This window comes from Drosophila tropicalis, unplaced genomic scaffold, assembly GCF_018151085.1.
Source record: "Drosophila tropicalis isolate 14030-0801.00 unplaced genomic scaffold, ASM1815108v1 contig_1190, whole genome shotgun sequence".
Taxonomy (NCBI): Eukaryota; Metazoa; Arthropoda; class Insecta; order Diptera; family Drosophilidae; genus Drosophila; species Drosophila tropicalis.
The window spans coordinates 1,072,244-1,087,030 of NW_027172561.1; the positions used below are offsets into that span (position 1 = coordinate 1,072,244).

At 36.5% G+C, this 14,787-nt stretch overlaps 1 long non-coding RNA gene and 1 pseudogene across 1 annotated transcript; one reads left to right on the plus strand and one right to left on the minus strand.

Annotated features, from left to right (window-relative positions):
- Positions 1 to 8,838: 8,838 nt before the first annotated feature.
- LOC137580106 (cytosol aminopeptidase pseudogene) lies at positions 8,839 to 11,064 on the minus strand (annotated as a pseudogene).
- A 560-nt stretch (positions 11,065 to 11,624) lies between these two features.
- Positions 11,625 to 11,940, plus strand: LOC137578060 (uncharacterized). The gene is made up of 2 exons (XR_011032533.1): positions 11,625 to 11,681; positions 11,735 to 11,940. It is a non-coding gene; the product is annotated as an uncharacterized lncRNA (long non-coding RNA).
- The last annotated feature ends 2,847 nt before the right edge of the window (positions 11,941 to 14,787 follow it).

The following is a 14,787-nucleotide window of genomic DNA, read 5'->3' on the forward strand; positions in this document are numbered from 1 at the left end:
TGCAATTCTTTATGGGCAAAGCAAATGTTGATTCTACTCTAGAAATTATGTGTTACCAAGGCAAAAAGCATAAATCAAATGATGGCCAAGTTAGCTGGCTGGCAGTAAGGATTAGCTAGCCAGTCCACCGACAATTTCGCAACATCACATTTCAGCGTTAGTTTATATTTTTCAGCGCAATTATGTCAATAAGCCTAATTGTTTATGGCTTTAGGCATTTTGGCTTGTAGCTCTACGTCTATCCCCTACCCGCCACCCCCCATTTTCACTATATCACCCACTCTATCTTCCAAAAGACAGGATAAAGTGACAACAGCAGCAAGCAGAACGAACGAACGAACGAACACAATGAGAATTTCATATCATTAATCATTTGCAGTGAACCAAAAACGAAACGGCGAAATTTTGTACCAGTTTGAGCGCCTTAAAGTATGCAAACAATGGGAATAAACAATGGAGACCAATGCCCCTAGTGGGAAAGATTGTGTGTGTGAGGGAGAGAGCTTGCGATGACAAAAAGAAAAGAATATCATATTTTTCTGCCTTCTTGAAATTTCCTTCCAGTTCAATGATAAATACTAGCAGTCCTAAAAATCCACAATTGATAAGCTTCGACCACACCCCAAAAATTCATTCTCCCTTTTCTTTCAATCGCCCTATTCTCTCTCTCTCTCTCTGTCTCTCTATCAATTCCTCTGGCATATGGCGATGAAATCAGTTAAGCAGACTCAGAGAGCAGGCCCCAGTTATTAATACGCCAATCAGCATAAACAGCTGATGCGTTGATAATGCCGCCCTATGGCTACCGCAAAACAACAACAACAACAACAACAACAATAGCAACAATTACAACAACACCTAAAACTACTACTACAACAACAACTGTGGATTCTAATTCACAGACGTTTACCCAAGTAGCAGTCATAAATTTCGCCTGTGGCTAACTGAACTGAAGGCAAGCAAAATGGAGGAAAAAAAAATCCCATTCAGAAAATACTAGCATAGAAAAGGGAGAGAGAATGAAAAGGAAGTGGAGGAGGAGGAAAAAAAAATAGAGGAAAACTTGTTCGTCTAACACAAATAGAGCTTTGGGGGAAAACTGTGTGGGCTGAACGGCTGCTTCGACTTATCGCAGAAAGCAAATCAGCCAAAGACAGACCAAGAAGGGGAAGTGCTACTACCACTACAACTACAACAACAACAACGAACCATCGACAACATACCGAAAAAAATAAAAAGAAGTAGAAGTCCAAGAACTAGAGAAAGCAAGCCGCAAAGCAGCGGAAGTGCTTGAGAGAAGAAAAAAAAGAAGAAAAATAGGCGATTCTCTTTTTCTTTTTCTTCTATCGTTTCATGGTAGCAAAAAAAAAAAAAAAAAAAATTTGAGGAAAAACTTTACTACGGAAGTAAGTAGAAGAAGCAAGAAGATGGGGAACCACCACCACCAGGAATAGCAGGGGTAGCTGCTCACAATATGATAAATAACAGATGAGCAAAGGGTGTCAGCAATGTGACTGCTGCTGCTACTAAAAGTGAGCATGATGAGGGGGCAAATGGCAAAAGAAGAAACTCGCCTCGTTGCTCATTGAAAGTATGACAACGAACAAACACTTGCCAATGGGGAACACCATCAAGCTACATACATTGACGCACCATCCTGACAGGCGACAAGAAAGTCAAATTCCTTATTTTTGAAAACTATTCGAATGTATTTTAAACTATATTGGATAGTTCAAAAGTTCTTAGTTTGCTTGAATTTGAATAAACCGTTCCTTAAGATTCGAACTTCTTTTTAGTTTGTTTGAATTCATTATTTAAGATAATTCTATTGAAAATGGGGGTATGGAACACCTTTGACGGAAAGAAAGATCCAGTGGGCTCTGGCGCCTAGTAGTATCAAACAGATTTATCCAATCTTCTAGAGACTTTAAACACATGGGTATCAGCAAATCTATTAATCCTTGATCTCTGTATTGGACAAAGCTAAATGCTTTATTTCTGAAGTGCATAAAGATACGAGCTAAACGATATTTTCACATTGTCATCTAAGCTATTTATTAATTAAAGGGGACTTTTTTCCCCCCTGTAGGCCTATAAGTCTTAGGAATCAAAAATATACTTTACATGGTCAAAGAATCTGTCTTTTAAATGTATGAATTTTGTAAGGGTTTCTATAAGAGCATTGCATGAATACATTCATAAAGCCAAATGAACTCTATGAACTAAAAAGTTCTGTTCATTTAATGCTTGAAAAGCATGTTATTAGTTCAACTTATAAGTGATCGAATCCAAATTGCACTCTAACTCTTGTTCGGAAGTATGAGTGTTTCTCTCAAGTATGTATATTAAGTTCTCATATAAATTTCACCCTCGATACGACTTATTGCTAGAGGTATTGACATTAATTTCTGGGAAAAAGATTTCAATATTATCGATTATTAACTGAGGCATTCATCAGAGAGATCTGTTAATTAGTAAGAATTAGCGAACAATTGATTATTTTTAAAAGATATATGTTTATTTATTAAACTACTTTAAATTGTGACTTAATGTAAAATAAGTTTATGCAGCGGGTTTAAATAATATCAAGACTAAATACATTATATTAGGTATTTTGAGGTAAAGAAAACCTATACAAATCGATATTCAGAGTCTTAAGTTCCTTGAGTTGAGCATTGAGTCACATTTCAAAGACTTTAAGATGGAACTTTATTCGTTCTTTATTTCAAGAACTCGTACAAACGAGTAAAGTGAATTGGCAGATCTTTTAATAAACAGAATGACTCGCTGGGGCTTTTGAATATATTCATACAATGCTCTAGTGTACATACATACAAATAAATGCTATTAAATTCCCACTTCAAGACTATTTTAATAAATTCAATTAAAAAGCAATAAAATAATCAATGTAACGAAGCGCAGATTAACTTAGCTTTTTGAAGTATCATTTACGGTGATTATTTATAAATTTTTAATTTTATTATCAAATCATTGAAATGCAATTGAAGCAATTGAATTTGCAAAGTGCTTCAGGTACGCACACACACACACAAAAGTAAAAACGACAAGAAAAACTCACAAAAATGTGATAAATATGTATATAATTAGAGAAGGAAAATACAAATGTAAAAAGCAACTTCGTTTAAATTTTTATTCATTTTTTATGCACTTGACAAAAATTTGGTTTGTTTTTTTTTCTTTCTTTATGTATTTTGCCAGAGGATATTCATTTTGTAAGCTCTTGAAAACATTTCAGTCATGACTTGTCGGTGGTTGCTTACGGAAATCTATCTAAACAAGAAACGAAGAAGAAGGAAAGAAAGAATATATATGTACATATACATCTACCATTCCACATCCTTGTATCATTCGGGAGTCTCTTTTCCTTGCCTGTCCCGTCAGAGTTTGCAAAATTCTGACGACATTTTCCAAATACATTGACTGTGAGAGAGGCCATGAATATTAAATTGCGATTATTGCCTTTGGCAATATGTTGGCAGTGTTTGGCAAAAGATGTTGACAGCAGCACCGTCAAAAGCAACAGCAACATCAGCAGCAGTAGCTATAGAAATTGGTTCACATACTGTACAAATCAGAGCACCCAGCCACGCCCACACATAGTATGAGGACATGGATTTAGTTCGACACTCGTTGAGCTTAATTAAATGCGCTTTAATTAAGTCAAATATTAACCGAAAGCATCGAACTGTGTCATATGCAGAGCATGGGCGAACAAAAGCTTCTTTCCAGTTACCATCTCCAAAATGCCTTCACCAACTCACTGGATACTCACAATTTCTGTGATTGATTAATGGGACTGGGTTGGGATGGAAAATGGAAGGTTCTTTACGTGAGGGGCAGAAAGAGAGGGCTATCATGAAATTGGTTCAATGTTCTGCAAGTTGATGTGATTGGGATTTTGATTTATTGGCAGTAAACTAAGTTTTTGGCCAGCATTAGCATCACTTTGACTGATGGCCCAGGACCAACAAACATTCATTTGCATATGGCCCTGAAACTGGTCAGTCAGTTAGTCAGTTAGTTAGTCAGTCAAACAGGTCATTTGCCTTTACCTGCTATTTGGTAAAGTTCAATCACGTTTTGTAGTTTTTCATTTCATTCGGAACAATAATTTACTTAAGAGAAGTTTCTGATTCAGATCTGTTCTCGAAAATGTTCGACAACAAAACCAGGTAAGTTTCAATTCGGTGCCTAGAATAGCTCTTGACAACTGCAAATTCCTTCACTTCTAGCTTGTAAAGATATGTACATAATTGAATCCACTAGTTAATACACAAACAATTTGCTACCATTTGGCTCTGAATCGATAGCGAAAAGAGGCCCAATATTGGCTAAGTAAGTCGGAAATGAAAACAAAACATAAATTTTATTTACATTTTGCTCTAGTCAGACAAACCTCAACACGAATAGAATCTGTATTCCCAATTCTGAATATTTTTGAATTAAATGAGTCTTTTTCGTTTTTGAAGCAACCAAATTCGATTATTTTTTTATCATTTCCTTTAAATGGACGTCAACCTTTTTGATAATGTGAATCATTCATATCGATGGAAGGAACTAAATTTTATATTAATCTTTTTAATTGCTGCTTCTTGTATAAAAAAATACAACAAAATATTAACAAAAAGCCAAAGAATGTTTTGAAGTATATAAATATTAAAATTGGTTTACCATTAAAATGTCAAATATTTGAAACTAGTTACAGGTTTTAAAACTTTGAGAGAAAATAAATTTGGATTATAATCTGGCCTTGAAGCAAAACATCTTTTTATCTAGCTATAGCTATCAGTTAGTTTAAGTAATTAGCTTTCACAAGAATAGGAAGAAAAGAATGAACTCAGAATTGGTTCGTTTTTTTGCTTTTCGAAAAATATGACAATTTTTTTTTTTTTAGTTTTATTTGTGTAATTAAAAATATGTTGAATAACTTTCTTTGTTGGGTCATAAATATTTTTGAAAAGGTTTAGGGCAAATGTAAATGTAAACTAATAAATATTTTGCTGATTAAACTTAATAAGAGCTAATTAAAAGTTTTGTTTTTTCCCTCCAAAAAGTTAAAGCATAAAGTGTTAAATATTAACTATCACTTTAGTGGCCATTGATGTCCCCAGATACATATATATATGTATATGTAATAAATAATGTGTAGGTAATATATAAACTCAAATAGCTTAATTAGTTGGGATTATGCAATTGCAAAGCTTAACAATTAATCAAATTAAATGAATTAACAGATCTGAATGCATAACTGCAAATGCGAAAGTAGACAAAAAAAAAAAAAACAACAACAACAAAAAAACTGGTTTAAATGCAAATGTAGGCAAAAAGTTTGTTTTTGCAGTTGGAAAGTTTTCCGTTCTGCCGCAGCGTAATTAAAACGAGAGAGAGACGAGAAATTAAAAAGGAAAGTCAAGGCAAAAGCAAATCAAATTGAAAAAGTTACATGTGGGCCAACTACAACAAGTGCACACACACACACTTAAACGTAGTCAAACCCTTAGCCTTACTGAACCATGTGATACACACATTGGCCTCGTCTTGCCATGAGCCTTTTTCGCTCTGAGTGACTGACATCTGTAAAATGTGAAGCACAGTTTACTTATACGCGAGATGTGCCCCAAAAAGATATGCTATGTATTCAAATGGTAGCAAACTTACTTGAAAACATATCGTCGGGGTCATTTTAATATTTCATATCACATCGGGGTCACCAAAATCCAATTCTGAAAACTGAAAGTTTGGGGTTTCTTTTTGACTTCTTTTTTTGTGCTTATGCAAGCGAAAAGAATTTCGGAAATTTATGTAGAAGGTCTAACTTTTTTTTCACCTGAAAGTATCTATTTTCTGGGGAATTACTTTTCGACAGCACCTCGCACATGTGTGCACATACACATACATACATACATATATGAAAAGGAAGGGATCCTAAACGCATTGTGCTTGCGGCTTTTGCGGTGGCTCAGGCAAAACTGTAATTGAATTTGTCTTTGTTTTGCAAACAAACTAATTTGTTGGCCTTCTATTCAGCCGCGGGTGTACCCAGCTAACCCCTCCAATTTCTTCCCTCTAGTCGTTTCTCTCTGTCTCTCTATCTTTTTGACAAAAGTCAAAGCAATTATGTTAATTTTCGTTGTTTTCAGAGCACTTACACAGCACTCACTGTAAAGTTAAATTCAGTTCACGTTTATTGATTGCATTAAAGTATGTGTAGTATCCAATACATTTTATGGTTTTACGCCGCAAGGCTCCACACTCTTCACATTCTACTTCCCATTTTCCGCCATTGCTTCTTCATTTCGCATATTGAAAATTAAATAAATTGAAATATCCTGGACCATGTAGGATGGCCAGTCCCAAGCCTCGGACTCTTTCCCCTGCCGCACACTATCCTATGTATGTATGCATGTAGGCCGAGTACGTGCCCGGTCCAGGCCAAAAGTTGTTGCTTTAAGGTATACACACTGTACATGAAGTTGTTATACCCGCACAGTGGGAATAATTGAAGCAAAATAATGTAAAAAGAGATTGTAATTCTTAAAGAGAATTTTTTCATTTATAATCCATGATAGGTGGATAAAGCAGTTTCCCAACAGATTTCATTGTCAGATGAAAACTATTTCAGACTCCAGTTAGATCAATATCTTTTATTCTTTTAACCACTGTGCCTTTATCGAAAGAAGGGGGCAGAGGAGAGTAGATTGGTAGATAGAGGGAAAACTGTGAATTTTTCATAAATGTCAGGCCAGATGTATGCGTTGGTGTGTGTGTGTGCCAGGGCCAGGCACGTAGTGTAAGTGGCACTGGCCACTGGATAATGATGAAAATGGTTAATACTTATATGAACGGGAATTGAAGTGAAGTAAACGTAATGCCCAGTGTCTCGATCCTTGTGTGTGCGTGCATGGATTGTAAGATTTATGATTGCCAGCAGCAGACAGGAAAAGTATTTAAATGAAACACTCTTTTTCCATTTTCCTCACTCTTTAAAGTCAGTCGCTTTTCGTTTTTCATTTGTGGTGGGTTTTTCACCCTTTTTTTCGGGTAGAAACATTAATTGGCAATCCATTTATGAGATTCTTACCCTTAGCCACCAAAGAATGGCTCATCCCTGGTGTCTTATATTGAGACCCATTGCTCAATCCATTTACCAAAAGTTTAAAGCAATTTCATTTTGAATGCCATTAACTTTTCGACAACTTGTAAAGCTTCGCCTCTCAGCCTCAGCCACAAACGCGCAGAGTGGTGGTTAGGCACATGAAGGGAGAGAGTGAAGGAGAGTATTACGATTACCTGATAAACATATCCACAACCTACATTATTGAATCCACACATCCTTCCACACACACACAGACACACACACATACTGGTGTAAACATCATAACCCAAGTTAAAGTCAGCCCATCTCCTTTTTGGCACGAATGCCACCTGATACTTTTGCCCTACCGCAGGCGAATAAGGATATAAAATACACACTCACACACACATCCTCTCGTCGTTTGCCAATGCCTTGCTCTGTTATTTATGATAATTCAAAGTAATATCCTCCAGCATTTTCATCAACAAAGACACACACGAACAACGAGACCCACATATTGTGGCGCGGCTATGGCGATAGGTTGAAATGTGTGAAATGCAAATATCCTTTTTACCAACCAGCCCCTCCACCTAACCAATCTCTCGTCCAGCGTTATAGAAACGTCTGCGTCGTCTAGCTGAAGGGCAACAGAAAATGGCTAAAACGTGTCAAATGTTCAAAACGTGTGTGAAAATTGCCAAATTGGTTTGCCTAATTGGTTAAAAAGCTAAACTCATGCGTTTCCTACGCTCAGAGAGAGAGAACCTGTGTCCACTTAATCCATCTCTAGTCAGAATTTTCGCAAGTAAAAACCATCTATACTTATGTATCACAGGGCTTAACCATTTTAACAGAAACTTATGACTGAAACCAGTTATAAGACCTTACCTATATTAGTTATTTTTGCATTTACTAGGCAAACTTCATTTTAGCATCTCTGTAGAGATCAAAATTGGTGCCTGATTGAACGACTAACCTTTGGATAACCCAGAGGGGCTTAAGCTGTTATACATAAAGGCGTGAAAGAGGCTTTCCCACTTTGTCCCCAGTTTGTCAAGTAATTCTTAGCAAATTAATTTTCAATTTTATACTAAATGCTTTTATTGCTTTTTTAGCGGAAGACGATTTCTGAAATAGATTTAAATATATTGGCAAGCAAAAAAGTAACTATATGTTTTTATATTATGACCACGAGCCGGCTTAATCAGGATCAACAGCTGAATCTCAGAGACTATAAGAGCTAGAGTCGGCAAATTTGGTACTTACACTTCTGTAATACCTACGCTGCGCAACTTTATTTCAAATATTTGCCACGCCCACTTTCGCCTCCATAATCTTGCAAAAAAACCGATTGCCTCCTGCAATTTATTGAATATCGAACCCAAATTAAGCACACTAATTAGCCCTAATTATATCTAACACTAGAAACATGGAAAATATACATACGTATTTGGTCTATTACGGCCTGAAGACTTTGAAGCGTTAAATGTAATAGGCCAAAAGTCTAAAATGTTACTTTTTCCCATTAATCTTGGATGACCCTTTAAAAAGCCGTGTTGGAAGACCACAAGTTTTAGATAAAGTTCAGCCCAGGAGCAAGTTGTGCTCAGGGTCGCATTGTTCTAACAATGAAGTTTCAGAATTTCCGCAATCATGTCAAGATATCCCTTTCTTAAGTGTGCTCAACAACGTATCTAGTCCCATAATTTGCCCCTCTTTTGGTTCCCCAAATTAATAACATTTTTTTTATCTTTTATCAGACTTATAATGGCCGCAGTTTCTATTTCTCGATAAGGGTGCAAATATAAATTGATACGAATTATTTAGAAACCAAAGAATTGATTACTGGTATCCAAACATTACAAAGGCTTCATTTGGGCATCCCTTCAGACATCGATAGTGGGATGCAGGGTAATTGACAATATCTGATTGTTGATTAAATGCTTCAACATACGAATCCAGAACTGCGACCATACTGTAAAATACACATATACACCAGCGCATTATTAAGACCACACACAAACATCATAGCGCAATTTTGTTAACTTTAGGGAATAATTTGGAAACAAACATCATCATCATCAGGAACTTGCCATTTCGGTGGGAAGGGGGGGATGATGTGTTCGCATGATAATATCTGTGGGCGATATTACTTTTGTTCAGCGGGACAAGCCATCTGATAGACGAATTGCACCAAGGTACGTGTGGGACGTCCAGTCATACGGTTAGCCGAAAGGTATGGGATGAGTCCATATTTGCTTAGCAGTCCAGTGCCACGAGTATCCAAATGCACCCAATCCACACATGGCACTAGCTCATGAAGGACAGCAGCTGCCAAGCAGGAACTGGCCAGGCCACGTCCATTATTGCTAATATCATAGCCCAGTTCATCAGTGACTTGCTTCTTATAGTAATTCCACAATGGCAATCTCCATACACGATCGCCAGTTAGGGAACCGGCTGCTTGGAACTGTTTCCAAATGTAATGTGAGTTGGAGAATATGCCAGTAGCACCGCCGCCGAATGCTTTCTTTACACCCTCACCCAAGGTGGCCACATCGACAACGAGACGTGGCTTGTATGCCTCTTGCCCATATAGCAATGGGTCGGCCATGACGACCACGCCAGCCTTGTCCAAATCACGCACTGCCATAGACCGTGCATTCAGCAATGTGCAGACATCGCCCGGTTTGCAGGCCATGCCCGAGGGCATATTCTCGCACAATGGGATAACGCAAACCACATTGATCGGCAGCGACAAGGCGGCACAGCAACGCATCATGGCCACAGCAGAAGCAGCTCCAGACATACAGCCACGATATTCATCCATGTCCTTGCATGGACGCAAGTTGATACCACCAGAGTTGAATGTGATGCCCTTGGCCAGAAATAGAATGGGTTTATCCTCGGGTGAGGTGCCGCAATAGCTTATCTCCATCAGAACTGGTGGCTCACAGCTGCCCTTGGCAATCATCAAGAAAGAATTGAGACGCTGCTGTTCGATCCAATCCATGGTACGAATTTCGACGGTAATGCCGCATGGACACAAGGCGTCGACCGTAGCCTGAGCGAAGAGAGTGGGAGTCATGCAATTAGCAGGAGCATCGCTCAGACGTCGGGCCAAGTTCTGTGCCTCCGCCTTAAACACACCACGTGTCCAACTGTCCATATCGGGTGAATCGAAAAGCTCCAATTTTGGTATAATTGGACGATCCTTTTTCGATATCATATCTGTGTAACGCCAAATAGATAGGGTGGCTCCTTCGGCAGCCTGTTCAGCATAGTCCATGCCATCGACGAAGACCTCGGTGCAGCCCATCTCTTGCAGCGAACGGGCACCAATACCGGCAGCAACGCGAACATTTTCCATGCCCTCATCCAGCATTTCGAGCTCATTAAATCCAATGCCCTCGAGGCCGAGGCCAACCAGAGCAACGCTACGGAATTCGACATCAATGTTGTTGAATACCTTACCACGGCCGAGGCGCCCAACGATATTAGTCTCACTAATCAGGTCTGTTAGTTTGCCGCCGAGACGATCGTTAACCTTCTCGCCGCTGGGGGTTAGTTTCGGTTCCTTGTCGCCCTCCTTCTGATAGACGCCAATAACCAGACCCTTGCCAATGCGTGCCTCACTGCCGCAAGAATGCCGAATATAGTCCAGAACTGGGAAGCGCCGAACTAAAACGCCAGTTAATAGGTTTGTGCGAATCTTGTTCATTTTGCGATTAACCGAATTTCAGAAAAACCAAAAGAATATTTTAACACTTGTTTTCCAAACAAAATTTTGCGATATTGTCAAACAAATCCTTTTGGATTCTCACGGCAACCACGGAAAAAATAATAAACCGCACAATATACTTTTTATATCTATATCAACTTATAGAATAACAATAGAAATTTTGATTTTCAACGCTTTTTTCTTTCTAAACTGTATTATATTATTACTACTATATAACACCACACGAGCACTAACAAGCAAAGACTGACGATACTGGGAGCTGGGAGCTAGGTACATCAACTTTTGAGGCCTCAAACGAAAGTCACAACCTCCCTTGATTTCAAAAAATTTGTAAATTTTAATTCATTCAAAGAAATTCGGCTAGTTCTAGCTATTTGGTTGGAAATGGCTAGAAAATCGTTTAGCTTGTTAAACAGAAAGCAAAATCGGATTTAGTGATGAAAAAATATGTAAAAAGTGAGAAATTTTTTAAATGCGTTATAAATTTTGTAAAATTTACTCAAGAGTTACGTAAAAGACGGTTAAAATCAGTAAGAGAACTTAAATTTGCTTATTAATTATAATTATTGATAATAATTATTATAATTATTATAAAAAAAACCAAGATTTAACCTATGAAACTGTTGAAATTTCGATATTCAAGACTGATTTTCCTGAGTTCCCGCCCAATGGCCAATATGCCCCATCAAAACTATGAGCGAAATCCGCCACTGATATTAGTTCGCTTTAAACGAGAAGAAGATAATCACGAAATAATATTCAGAAGAGTCCCAAAGTCAAAGAAGGAAAAATCAATAAATATATAAGACACATTTTTCACATTGAAAGGCTGAATGCGGTATTGTAAGTTGGGCCAATCTTTTTTTTGGTTTATTTTGTTAAAAATTCTCAACTAGTTTCAGCGTTGAAAGTTGGTGAGGCCATTCAAATTCTGGAGTTCTTTGGCAATGTGAGCTGATAATAGAATTTGGATGTCTGAAAATGGATATGGAGACAACCTGCTCATATTATTGTGTCTATTGAATCAATCATAAATCGATCTGGATCCGGCTTAAATGCAAAAATCTTGTAAATATAACTTAAATTGAAGTAATAATAAGAAGTATAATTAATATTATTTTGTAATCATTTGCTCAGCACCTATTTTATATGTAATTTGAATATGAAAATGCAAATCTTTGTTAAGAGTGATTTCAAATATTGCAACTATTTATGCTCTTAGTCATAAGTAGTTGAAAAAAAACACCTTTCTCTCGGTCCATTGACTTTGACTTGACTTTATAAGGAATACAAATGTATATATATGTAGAACCATATCTGGTCACAACTACAGCAAAAACTTTAGGCTTGCAGTAACTTTTCTAGTATAATCTATTTGTGAACTAAAAGGCCAGATGGTTGGTCGATTAACTAAGAGCTAATCTCTCATTCACATTGAAGTATTCTAACATTATTCAAATGACTGTGACTTATAATAGTGTTAATGAGCTTGATTCAAATTTATGTACATGAATTATACCAAATTAGCACAACACTAGATACAGTTTCTATGTGTATATATACTTATATACTGCACAGATTTACAAAAATCGATGGAATATTAGATTAAATTCTAACAGGGGACAGCTGCTGCTGTTCTGCTTTGTTCTAGTTGGTGTTGTGATTTTTATTTCACTTTTTTTTTTTTGTTTTTGTCTTTCGCCTGATGCATAATTTAAGGCTAAATTGCCCAGACTGGGCGCTAATTAAACGCAAACTTGGCACACAATTAATTTGAGCGCATTAATTTATGCAAATGCCGTCCGATAATTATCATTCTGATTAAGTGAACCGCATTGAAATTTAAGTTGATTAGCAGCATTATCGTTAACGTAACGAGTATCTTCATCAAAGAAACTTTATCATTATCGTTGTCAACATCATCAACATCATCATCATCATCGTCATCGTCATCATCATCATGCCATTCACAATTAGTTTAAACAGCTGCCAAGTTGATGAAGCAAACAATGCTTTGAAAATTTTCCATTTAGTTAAATAACCAATTTTAACCAATTTCTAGTGAAAACTATAACTTAGTTAGTTGGCTTCTTGAACAATGTTGCTGTTGTTGTTGTTGTTTTTGTAGCTTCAAGTTGCTTGTTTAGCTCTTATTCACTCGCTCAACTTGACTCCTGCATAAATATATGTTAAGCACATGCATTGAACTTTTCGCCTTTGCACTTAGTTTAGGCTAAATTAGTTTTCATAAGGCGAGAGCTCAATATGTCCGTGTCTGTCCGTGTTTGTCCGAGTGTGTATGTTTGATTAACAAAGATGAATAAATTTCAATTAAACTTTAAGGTTTCTCCTAATAATATATATTCTTAGAAAATATTAGAAGTTCATCTTTTCAATGAAAATAAGCAAAATGGGTTAAAAAACAGAATTGAGTTCATTTTATCAAATTAACTAAATTTGTACATCAATACACAAAAACAAACACACGGTCATGCCTAGTCATTTGTATAGCATATATTTTGGGGCCAAATTTAAACAATGGTTGTGTATGTATGTATAAAAAATGCACAAATGGACCATTTGTTTGTTTTTCCCTATATGTATATGGTCGATAATTTCAATCCATTTCAAAGAAGAATACATTTAATCCTCTCTTTTTTTTGAAGGAGAAGGTATGCAGGACCCATTATCCATGAAACTTAAGTCTTTAGTTTTCTTAAAGGTGAAAATATCAAGGAAAATTTATAAGAAAACTCAAAAACAAAAACACGTTTGAGAAATTTGTCACACATTTTCTTACAATTGAAAGTAAAAAGTGTAAGTGTAAATGTATTTCGTGTTAATTTCTTGTAAATTTATTAGTCTTTAGTGAAGAAATTCATCTTTGTAGATAATTCCACTTATTTCTAACATTTTTAGTCGTGGTCCTTTCCCCTTTATAGTGGAGAATGCGAGCTGAAGGTGAATTTACTATAACGATGGTTTATTCCGACCAAAAAACTATATCATTGAGCGGACTATATCTTTTTGATAAACGTTTGAAAGGCTGAGTATTTTATTATCGAGATGCATCAATAATGGAATGGGATAAGACGCGTACTCGAAGATGCCCTGCAAGAGATGTTAAGCATCAGTTTGAGGGCTTCTCTTTTTAAATAATTAATTGAATAATGTATTGAAAGAGTCTTGTGCTCGCCATTGCTTCTTAAATCCTCAATAACAGACAGTCTTAGCAATCTCAATCAATGTGCATTATTAAAGTTAAAAATTGTAAATATCTGTGCGAAAGATCGAAAACTTCAAATGTTGGCTATAGTAAGGAAAGATTATAAGAGAAATTATTTAGATTTTCAGGACAATTTGAAAACTTTATGAATATTTTATGAATACTATGTGAAATTTCCAAACTCCAATCAAGTAGAAAAATGATTGTAAATAATAATTATATTTTTGATTGAAAGCAAAAATAGTTATTGCTTTGAAACAAAGTTTAATATTTATGTATATTTGTTGGTCAAAAACTTTTGCTGCCAATGCCAAAAATTCAAGTAGAAAAGCGTCTTCAAAGGGCAATTGAAGGCAGCTTAATGATAAGCGATTCGCATGATTATGTCGAAACAAGAAAACAAGAAACCAAGAAACACTAAGACCAAAAAGTTCCAAAAACCCAAAACCAAAAAAAAAAAAAAAACCAAGAGAAATGAAATGAGTGTCTCATAATGGTTTTTGCGGCTAACAGTTAGCTCCCCCTTATATAGATATGACCCTCAACAACAAGAACAACAAACTGAGACGAAAGAACTTAACACACTTTCTTCCGGATCCCCAAGTGAAACACTTCAGTTGCCATTCGGACAACTTTTTGGCTTTAGAAATCTGCAGGATGCCGCCATTGGCGTTGCCATTGCCGGAACCATGCCATAAACTGGTGTTGATGATGGTTCTCGGC